The sequence below is a fragment of the Nannospalax galili genome, unplaced genomic scaffold (assembly GCF_000622305.1).
Source record: "Nannospalax galili isolate Female #2095 unplaced genomic scaffold, S.galili_v1.0 scaffold31, whole genome shotgun sequence".
Classification (NCBI taxonomy): Eukaryota; Metazoa; Chordata; class Mammalia; order Rodentia; family Spalacidae; genus Nannospalax; species Nannospalax galili.
In genome coordinates this window covers 6,767,330-6,779,209 of record NW_008332149.1, presented here as the reverse complement: position 1 = coordinate 6,779,209, position 11,880 = coordinate 6,767,330, and the positions used below count along the sequence as shown (strand labels likewise).

General features: G+C 42.4%; 1 pseudogene; it reads left to right on the top strand.

The window, feature by feature from the left end:
- Positions 1 to 6,414: 6,414 nt before the first annotated feature.
- LOC103729321 lies at positions 6,415 to 9,498 on the top strand (annotated as a pseudogene).
- The last annotated feature ends 2,382 nt before the right edge of the window (positions 9,499 to 11,880 follow it).

Below are 11,880 nucleotides of genomic sequence, written 5' to 3'. Positions count from 1 at the left end.
GAGCAGTGAGTGGAAAGGAACCTTAGGAATGGGAGAGACTTTGACAGAAAGCTAACATTGCTGAAGCAGAGAATTTGTGTAGATGACTCCATTAAAGACCTTGACTTCTAACTAAAATAGATAAATAGACAACTAATGCTGGGCTAGCACAGGAATCTAGTTAGGAAGGAAGGACAGCATGTTTCTAAACAAAATGGTCAAGGCCTGTTCATTGTTCATATTATGCTAATCCATCATTATTATGCATATTCAAGGCAAATTCCCTATTATTGTATCTCCTGAAACTTTATGTCTAGATCTCTGCTCCCTTTTCAATAGGTTTTCTACAGAAAGGGCAAGTCACACCACTTAAGCCTCAGAGAAATCTAGCCGTTGGCACCAACCAATTGGCCTCCTTCTACAAAGGACATTCTATGCCTCATTTTAAAACAGCACTCACCTACTGATGTGTGGGTGGTGTTTCTCTCTGAATTGAGCACGTAGAAAGAATGTTATGGTGTTTCATGGGTTTGCTTCAGATTTAAATGATCTCCAAACATTATTTAGCTTTTGCGTAGCTTTTAACCTCATAAAAGGGTCAGATAGGGACTAATAAGGGATTTCAATGCTCCTACCTGAAGAATTCTTTCCTTTCGGGCGAGGTGGTCTCACCGCATTATCTGTGTGACTTTTCATACTGGGTTGTTTCTTAATCCAACTGTGTGTTAACAACAACAGCAACAACAAAAATAAAACCTCATTAACAAGGAAACTCTTACTATAAAATGAGGGGGAGATAAGTCTTTGGTCATTTCTGCCAAGAGAACCATACAATTTATAGAGAAAAGTGAGAAAATACACTTTAATAGTAAAACATTTTCTCTGTTTTTTAGATAGTAGCCCAGGCTTGTCTCCACTTCACTATGTAGCTAAGGATGATCTTGAACTCCTAAGCCTCCAGCCTCTACCTCCTGAGTATTAGGATCATTGGTATGGACCACCAAATGCAGTTTTTGTAGTGCTGGGGGTCGAGCCCAGGGCTTTGCACATGCTAGGTACTCTACCAAGTGAGCTGCACCCTGGCCTCTTTCCATAAGTTTTAATATCACTGGGAAAATAATAACTGTATTCTGTGTCTGTTGTTCAGCTAACCCAAGTGAGATGTTGGACATCTATGACTCACTCACATTTGGAAGTTCATATGGAAGGAATGTGCCCCCCATCCCGTTTTGTGATGGTAGAGCACAGGCTTTGAGTTGGACAGCATATGATCAAAAATCTGCACTGAGAGGCTGGAGAGATGGCTCAGTGCTTAAGAGCACTGGCTGCTCTTGCAGAGGACTGAGTTCAGTTCCTAGCACAGTTGCGGCTAACAACTATCCCTAACTCCAGTTCCAGGGGCTCTGACACCCTCTTCTGGCCTCTGAAGGAATTGCATGCCCATGGTACACTTACATGCAGGCAAAAACATTTATATATATAAAATAAAAATAAATTAATTTTTTAAAAAAATCAACACTGAATGTATTATCTCCCTCAGCCTCTATCGCCGCTACTGAAAATGGAAATAATAACATCCCTCAATGTACAGGCTCATGATGAGAATTAACCAAGACTCTACAATGTACTATGACTTTGCAGGTGTCTAACAAATGGCATCAGCTGCTACCAAATGATGCTCTGTAACTCATGGGTACCTACAAGAAAAAGGATGTAAGAGCAGCAGGCCTGGAATTAAGCAACCAGGAACACTGCCCATATGTGGAGTTGCTTTGGTGAACTCAGAAGGGTTACTGCCAGTAACACAGCAATTCTTTTCAGGGATTCTTACCCTCCCCTCGTTGAAGTTCTTCACTGATTCATTTTCTGTTGTCTCTGGGCCCTGCGACCAGCCTTCTCTGTTCAGCTTTATGATGATGTGGCTAGGAATCGATAAACCACAGGTCCTACCAGCTCCCACTAACAGGAAGCATTTTCTGAAGAGTATAAAACAGAAGGAGGGGACCTGCTCCCCAGCCTGCACCCCGACACCTGCTACAAACAGCTGCCTTAGAAGTTAAGTGGATCTGTCCCTTGGAAATCCTAGTTTTGATCTCAAGACTGCTATGCCATGATCCAGTCTTCTGCTACTGGAGTCCTTTTGCCCTCCAATGCAATCACAGGTTCAGTGGGGTGGAAAATGTGTCTAGCTGTATAGTATCCAGTTCTCCTGATGGCTGTCCTCATCCACTCATCCCTCCTGGACATGTATAGCAGAGTCCTTGAATTAAATTCATTCTGGTGAAATCTGTAGAAAGTGTTTGGCTTACTTAATTTCCTTTAAATGATTGTTCTTGAGGCAGGGTTGCTAAACACATGGTGATCCTGCCTTCCACAAGCCTGTCGCTGGCCACCTCCCAAGCCTCAGCTGAGGACCCACTTTCCTTGATCCTCCAGGGCCTTTTTACCCTTCAGCTCTTTGCCCGAGTATTACTTCCTCACAAAGCCTTTCTGGAGGTCCATGTCCAACTTTTAACTTTTTCCCAAGCATAGAATGAACTAAAATACAAAACTACAATACATTTCCCACCATAAAAAGAAAAAGGAGTAAACACTAAAGGGGCCAGTTTAAAATAAAGGTGGGTTCTGTGTGTTGAATATTTAGGTACATGAGTAATTGGTACTCTGTTCATTTCCCCTTTTCAGCAAGTTTCACTAAGCACAGCTTTGGGGGCCATGGAACTAAGAATGTGAGGCTCTTACCTAACTTTCAGTGAACTAGATAAAGCCAGTGTTTCTTTTCCAGTTGTTGTGATGCTCCAACTCAGAGTTAATAGTGGATACAATGGCATGGAAACCACACCAGTTAGTTTCTATTGTCAACTTGATGCAACCTAGAGTCACCTGGGAAGAGGGAACCTGAATTGAGGAATTTCCTCTATTAGATTAGGTGGCCATGTCTGTGGGGCATTTTCCTGATTGCTAATTATGTAGGAGGGGCCAGCCCACTGTGGGCAGTGCCATCCCTGGGCAGGTGGACCTGGGAGGTATAAAAAAAGTAGCTGAAGAGGTCCCTGGTTCAAATCCAGGTACCCCCTAAGTATCATACTTTGCCGGGCGTGGTGGCGCATGCCTTTAATCCCAGCATTCGGGAGGCAGAGGCAGGCGGATCTCTGTGAGTTCAAGGCCAGTCTGGTCTACATAGTGAGTTCCAGAACAGCTGGGGCTACAGGAGACCCTGTCTCCAAAAATAAAACGCTGAGCAAACAAGTTGGTTAACTGCATTCCTCCATGTTCTGTGCTTCCGTTCCCACCTTAGCATTTCTCAGTGACGAATTGTACCCTGTAAAATGGAATAAATCCTTTTCCTTCCCAAGTTGTTTTTGGTCATGGTATTTATCACAGCAACAGAAAGCAAATTAGGACAGAGAGCATCCACAAGTTATATTTGGAAGGTTTAGAAGGAACCCAGGAGGATGATTTAATCTTCTTCGTGCCTACAAAGGCAGAACTTCTGCCCTCTTACCAGAAACTTCTCATGTCCCATGGTGTTTCATCTGATCCCAACCCTAAGGCCACAATTTCAACTGTTCAAAGTCCTCCACAGTGAGAGAGTTAAGCAATCTCAAGTCAACTTTAGGGACTATTCATTGGTCTTTGTCAATTTAACTCGTAATGAGCCTTGCAAACTGGTTTTCTAGCACTGAAGTGTGTAAGCTGTTGCCTCTGTTATTAAAAGGTTTCCTGATTATGCTAACCCATTTTCACCTCTCCCAGAGCTTACTTCTCTTTTGGTTCTGCAAATATTAGCATCTGCTTATCATCCCACTTAACCAAGGTGGCCTAATGGACAATCCAACAAACAGTTCTTCACATCTCCTTAAGAAAAGGAAAATGAGAACTGGCACAGGAAAGAAAATTTAATACACAAGATGACCTGTGTAAGTGATAATGGACCTACAGGTGTTTCCTTTATTTATGAAACACATTGTTTTTAGGGAGAGGGGCTTTCAGTCTTCCCTTACCTGTCCTAGACCTGCGTCACCTCAATTTCTTTTAAAATGTTGCATTTATTATTTTTATTTTACATGTACGAATATTTTGCCTTCATGAATGTAAGTGTACCCATGTCATGCAATGCTCATGGAGATCAAAAGAGGGCATCAGATCCCCTGAAACTGGAGTTAGGATGGTTGTTAGCCACCATGTGGATGTTGGGAACTGAACTTGGGTCTTCTGCAAGAGCAGCCAGTGCTCTTAATCGCTGAGCCATCTCTCCAGCCCTCACCTCAATTTTTATAGTCATTTATCTATTACTTTTTCTTCCAGTGATTTAATAAATATTTATACATTATATACTATACAGCAATAAACAAGATAGACAAGTCCTTTGTTTCCTTGTGGGGGAAAGCAAGAAAAAGACAAATGAATAAAGAGAAGAACTACAGAAAGAATTAAAATCAGCACACGTGATGATAGTAATGATGTGACAACATTAGATTGTATGGACAGGGAACACCCTTCTGAAGGGTGATAGATACACTCAATTCTAAATCACAAGGAGCCAATTAAGGTGAAGATACACGACCATGCTCCAAGGACAGGGAGCAGTTATTGCACTGGCCCTGGCACAGGAGCGCACCTAGAGTCTTTACCCTATGTGACCATGTTTCCATTTTCAACTGTTTTTCTAAAAACGTAGCTGAACTTTCTAAGGCCTAGATACTCCACTAAAGACATTTTAATTACATTGACTGACTGTATTAGTCACTTTTCTGCTGCTGTGATAGAAACACTGACCCAAGCAATTTATAGAAGGAAGAATTTATTTGAGCTTACGGTTCCAGGGAAATTACATTCCATCTTGGTGGGGAGGCATGGCGACAGAGGTGGCTGGAGAAGAGGAGCAGAAGCTAAGCTCTCACATCATCACAGGCACAGGAAGCAAGAGAGTGACTGGCAATCTGGCAAGGCTTAAGAACTCTCTAAGCCTGCCCCCAGTGACATGCTTCCTCCAGGATAGCCACACCTTCTAAGACCTCCCAAAACAGCACCATCATCTGGGGACAGAATGTCCAAATACTTGGAGCCTATGGGGGACATTATCATTCAAACCATCACACTGACTGATTGATTGATTGAGTGTGTGTGTGTGTGTGTGTGTGTGTGTGTGTAGGTCACAAGACAGTCTACAGAAATCAGTTCTCTCCTTCCACCCAGTGGGCCCTTGGGATTGAACCAAGACATCAGACTTGGGCTATCTTACAAGGCTCAGATGCCCCATTAGATGAATGCTTATTATTCACAATACTTATAGTGCAAAGAAATCCAGTAGCCACTGGAGAGAGTGTGGGACTTAGGAAGCTTCATTCAAATACTTATTGAACTTCACAGCATACATTCTTCCCTCCTCCTCCTCCTCCTCCTCCTCCTCCTCCTCTTCTCTCTCTCTCTCTCTCTCTCTCTCTCTCTCTCTCTCTCTCTCTCTCTCCCCACTCCCTCCCTCCCTACCCCCCAGGTCTTGCTCTATAGCTCAAGCTGGTCTGTAACTGTGTAGCCCAGCCTTACCTTCTGTAGTGTTGGTATTACAAGCATGGCCATCACACTCAGGTCAGATACTGTTGTTCACACTGAGACTAAAACCATCAATAGTTCAGAAGGCAGCAAATAAAGGGGCAATTAGAAATCCATGGAATGCATGCTACCAGAAAGAACTAGAACCAGACTCCTGCAGACACTCTAGTCAACAGGCAAGCCAGCATCTCATGCAGGCTTGGGAAGTAAAGGAAGATTCCCAGGTGATAAGCAATGAGATGAAAACAAACAGAACACAAACCAACAATGAAAGGGTGAGAGGGGATTTGAAAGCGAGTTCTGAACAAAAGGGGCAGCGAATGTATAGGGCCGAAGGTAAGAAAGCCCACAGGGTCCAGTGGGTGGTGAGATGGCTAGGTGAGTAAAGGTGCTTGCTGCAGCTATCTTTCAACCTCCACACTTCTGCGTTAGCGCACGGGTGCCATAGCACACAGGTGCCCGTACATTCACATGGAGTAAATAAAATATAACAAAAAAATATTTTAGAAAAGGAAAAGGAAGGAAAGAAGGAAGGACAGATCACAGCGCTTCACATTGGAGATGTCAGCAGGCAGCAGCTGCAGAAGACTTTATCAGTTCAAATCTTTCTTAAAAACAATGGGGAGTCCTGAGGAGTTCACAGGAGGGATGTGATAGGATCATAGAAATGGTGAACACTGAGGAGGCCACAGCAGCAAACCGGAGGAAAAGACCTGGACTAAGGATACTGGTTGGGAACATGAACAGATGGACTGAAAATCTCTGTGGGAGATGGAGTTGATAGCACGCAGGAATGTCACAGGTGTGGGAAATGGGTGAAGTGGAGATAGCATAGATGAACCCTGTTTCTGATGTGAGAATTGGGTGGACAAGGGGTGTTGTATGCTGAGAGCAAAGGACAAGATAAAGGGTCACTTTGGGCCAGAAGAAGTGAGGTTAGAGATAGAGTCTAAGGCACCATTGAGGCTCCAAGAGGAACCATCAGAGCTCGGATATACACTCAGTGCAGAGCCGAAGAAAGAGACCTATGAGGGCAGGATTAGACATGGGAACCCACTAAGAAGCATCAACTCTGAGCAGGTAAAGTGATGTGCACCTGTAGTCCTGGCACTTGAGAATCTGAGGTGGGAGGATCTTCTGAGGACCCTGGGGAAAAAAAAAAAAAAAAAAAAAAAAAAAAAAAAAAAAAGACCTTTTTAAAAAAACAAAGAACCATTAATTCCTTGTTTCAACCTGTTTATTCTGCTTAGGTGTAAACCTGGCATGGCAGTGTAAAAGCCCTAAGGAAACACATACTGAAGCCTTTGCCAATGCAGTCATAGGATGATGTGGGATCTGTGCTGGTCAGGGCTCCACTTGAGTGAGGCATGAGAGTATATTTATTAAACCAGTGTCTCAACCTTTTCTTATGTTTGAAAATATCTATAAATTTCGTAAGAGTCATTCGCTATAGAGGAAAGAGAACGGGAATGATTGTTTCAGGATGAGAAGGAAAGGCAGAAAAGGAAACAGATGAAAGGATGTGAGGTGATTTAAGGAAAGGGACCAGAAGTAGGAGTCACTGGAGAGATCGGCACTGCGAGAGAGGAGGAAGCCCAGGAGCCAGATGTGGTAGGTGGTTTTAATATCAACTTGCCACAAAGAATCACCTGAGTAGGGATCCTTGCTTGGGGAATTTTTCCAGATTGCCTTGATTGACATGGGAAGACCCGCTCCAAATCTGGGTGGCACCTTGTGGCAGCAGCCCAGATAAAAAAGACACTGCAGAAGGAAGGTTGTTCAATTTTCCTTTGGCTCACTTGGTGTTCCCTCTTGCTTCAGAGTTGCTGACTCCACGGATATCAGAATCATCATTTCCAGGCTTCTGTTGCTGATAGGAGATCAGTGGTTCTCTGGGACACCTCAAGGTTTTAGGCACCAGGCTGCTGAGGCACCTAGCCTTGTGAACCAGGGTCTTGGCCTCTCCTGTGTAAGGCAGCCACTGTGAGACAGCTTCAACTGTTGAGCCACTCACCCAGCCTCAAGACCAAGCAGCTACTCAATTCTCAGCCTTTAAGGTAAGAGACAACTGTTGCTGCACAGTGTAAGCTGCTTTAATAAATTCTTGAAATATATAGGTTCATTCTACTTATTTTGTTCTTCCAGAAAACCCTGACTAATACAATGATGTCCCAGGAACCAATGTAGGGTTCCAAAGCACCAGGAATAACCAATTGTGTCAAATTGTTCATCAAAATCAAGTCAAGGGGCTGGAGAGATGGCTCAGCAGTTAAGAGCATTGGCTGCTCTTGCAGAGGACCGGGATTCAATTCCTGGTAGCCACATGGCAAACAACCATCCATAACTCCAGTTCCAGGGGAATCTGATGCCCTCTTCTGACCTCCACAGGCATTGTACGACATGGGTGCAATACATTCATACACATAAAATAAAAATAAAAAATAAATGTTTTTAAAAAGCAAGTCAAAAAGGCCTCAAAGCACTGAACAATCAGCAAGTTGCAAAAACCTTTCTGGTATCCGTCCAGTGCAGTGGTAAAAACCAATCTTGAACTTTAGGGAGCAAAATCAAGGCAGGGGAGTGGGAAAGGGTACAAGTGGCTTAGTTCTGGGGGAGGGGAGAGGATATGGCTAAAAGGGAATGTGAGGCAGAGTGAAGGACCTGGGTTCTTCAAAGGACAAAGACTTGAGTCTAACTGAAGAACAGAAGGGGGATGGCTTCAGTTAGCCAATAATCATGAGCTGGTTAAGTAGAGGTCTGATAGTGTTAAATGCTGTTATCTTGGTAAATTTTCACATGCTGTTTGACATCAGTGTGAAACTGCCCAACCTACTCCCCCACCCCTGTTTCAGACCCAAGAATGTTTGTCTCAAAGTGTCCTCCAAAGCCCTTTGACTGGGGATGGACTGACCCCTCTGACTCTGGGACAGAGAGGAGAAAGCAAAGGGAAAGCGTTTCCACAGATATTACTATTGCTTATCCACGGTATAAAAGTCAAGCCTGAGGTGAGAAGCAATCCAGCGTGGATGTCTTCAAGCCCAGGCCTCTGGCCCTCTGCTTAGCCTGCCTCTGGCCACCCCATCTACCCACAAACCTGGCGGGGGCATCTTGAAGGACAGCCTTGCTGGTACCTCCTGCCTGGGAGGCTGTGGTTGGGTGAGAAAAGTTCTGGAAGCAATGGTTTCAGAGTTTCAGAGTCCCTAGCTTTGCTCAGACGCTGAAAAAGAATTTACCAGTTCAACCATCGGCAAAGAGAGTAACTGCCTACAGGTTATTTCTCAGAAAGTTACAGCCTGTCAAATACGACATCCAAAGTTATTCAAGGGACAGGTGATATCCCACAGCCATTGCTTTATAAAGGTCTTTATTCCAAATCCTGTCCTTCCTTTAAAAAATACCTAAAGAATTTTTATGACAGCTTTTTAAAAAATATTTTTATTTTATATTATTTTTATTTCATGTGTATGAGTGTATTGCTTGCATGCATGTGAGTGAGTACACCAGTGTCATGCAATGCCGCAGAGGTCAGAAGAGGGCTTTGGATTCCCCTGGATCTGGAGTTAAGGATGGTTTGTAGCCGCCATGTGGGTGCTGGGAATTGAACCCGGGTCCTCTACAAGAGCAGTCAGTGCTCTTAACCGCTGAGCCATCTCTCCAGCCCCAAAAATACCTAAAGAATTTATAATGAAATACAGAGAGAGAGAGAGAAATCCTGTATCAGCTTTAAACAAATTTGCACAAATGCAGTGGGTCATCTTGACCTTAAGGAAACTGTAACAACAGCTGACATTATGGGACCATATTTTGCTGTTTGTGCTATGGTGGATGGTATTCAATGCGCAACTGGACTAGGACAACATAAAAAGGAGTTTAGGTTCCATGCAGCAAAATGAGCTCTTGATGAGATTTCTACAACTGGATGAACCAGAGCTAAGAGTTTTAGAACCACCAGGTAAATGCAACTGACTATAAAGTGTTTGAATAATTTGAAGATTACCATTTTCCAGAAGGAATCACCCAAAAGATTTGTGTTAATGAAGACTTGCTTGGCAACTACCAAATTACAGAATTTGAATTCTGTAATTCAAACAGTTCCCTCAGTCACTGTTTGCTGGCATATTTAGTAGTTACAATGTTCTTATGCATTTCATCACCAGAAGGTTTGATCATGTTTTAGCAGTAACCGCACTAATGAATGTAAGATACTAGCTTTTCTGACATAACATCCCTATTGATCAGTGACAATGAGTACCTTTCCATGTATTTATTGGACATTATCCTCTGAAGGAAGACAGACATCCTGTACAAGTCCTTTCCTCCATCAGATACATGTTTGCAAATATTTTCCATGCTGTGGATTACCTTTAAACTTTGTTGATAGCATTCTTTGATGTACAAAAGATTTTACTTTTGATAAAAACCAGTTTTCTTGCCTGTACCTTCGTTATCAACCCAAGAAATTATTGCCAAACCCAATGGTCTGAGGTCACCCCCCACCCATGGTTTCTTCTGAGAATTTTATAGTTTTAGCTCTTATATTTGGAAGTTTTAAACACATTTTGTGTATGTTAAATGGGTGTCCAAGATTATTCTATTGTTTGTGGATATCAATTTTTCCAATTACATTTGTTGAAAAGATTGCCTTACTTTGTCACCCTTGTTAAAAACAACTTGGTTGCTGGGCATGGTGGCACACATCTTTGATCCCAACACTTGGGAGGCAGAGGCAGGCAGATATATATGAGTTCAAAGATCTATGTGTGGTCAAGGCTAGCCTGGTCTACATACTGAGTTCCAGGCCAGCTGGGACTACAGAGAGACCCTATTTCAAAAAGACAAAAACAAAAAAAGAAACAAACAAAAACCAACTGGCTCATACCTTCAACGGTTTCTTTCTGGACTCTGGTCTGTGCGTCTGTCTTTATGCCAATAGCACATTGCAATCCAAATGTGAATTTTCCGATTTTCTTCTTTTTTCTCTTTCAGGATTATTTGGCTATTTGTACTTTGTGATGACGTTTACCTTGTACAGTTTTGTTTATTTATTGAGATTATTTGTACCTAATAAACAGAATTTAATGTCAAAAAAGTGCTTGCAGTGAGAAAGAGAAGCCAGAAGTTCAGCCATGGGAAGCTCATCCATGGAGAGAAGGCTCGATGGGGAAGTCGAGCTAACTGCCTCAATTTCCCCAGTTGGTTTCTCCTGGATGTTGTGAGCACAGGGTTTGATGTTATATTTATATCTGCTTCTATTTGTTTTCTTAATTAAAAGCTTTACGCAAGAGGACACTCTGCTTTGCCTCGGACTCTCTGTGGGGGAACTCCAGCTGGTTGTTTTACAGAGCTTTCCCAGTTGGTTTCTGCTGGATATTTGTAAGTCCCTGACTAGATGATGTTTTGCTATCTGTCATCTATCACATACTGTTTACTCCTTTACTGTGCCTTACTATATACTTAATAAACTCACTGATTCAAAACTAAAAGTATAGTTGTTGGATATCATTCCCCAGACCCTATAGAATGGGGTCACATTTGTAAAGTAGGGTCATAATTAGGAAAATTCTTTGGGATTCGAATAAGACAGTCCAAGTAAAGGTTCAAAGTTAGCTGTCAAGTGTTAGCTTCCTTTAGAGCAGATCAACAATTACTGTTAAATATATAAAGCCCATTCCTGGTCTGCTTCATCCCATAACCAAGGAATCACTGGCATGGAGGAAAAAAAGAAGAGACTCAAGTGAAATAGTGAATATAATCAGGACATAATTCATGCCATTTTTCAGTTGGGCACATATGAAATAGTGATTTCTTCTGTAAAGCAAATGAATCAGTAACCATTTTTTATTAGTGATAAACAGGAAAAATATTTAAAGGCTAGTAATAGGTAGCCAACAGATTGTACATGTTACAAAGGCAAATGCAATAATAAAGCAAGGAGAGGTCCATAAAAACGAAATAATGAAAATGGTATTCAGAAACCCATTAGCAAGGAACCAGGGTGCTAGAAAAAGTAGCCCTTGCAGCGTAAGCAAAAGGCCTCTGCTTTTAAAATCCCTAATGAGGATGCTTCGACTTTTTCCTTTCTTATTTGCAACCCTTTTATCTCCTCAAGTACTAAAAGCTTATGGGAAAGTCTTGCATATCAAACTGTCAAAAAAAAAAAAAAATCCAGACTGCTACCTTGGTGTCCGTAATGGACTCTGAAGTCTGAAGTCAATACTGGGCATGTTAGTTAAACAGCACAGCTCACCAGTCAGTGGAGGTGGGGGATTGTTCTGCCTCTTCGTGCTGGTGCGGTTGGTCCTTGTTTAGATCATAGTTGATTGCATGTGCTAGAACATTCTAAAATTT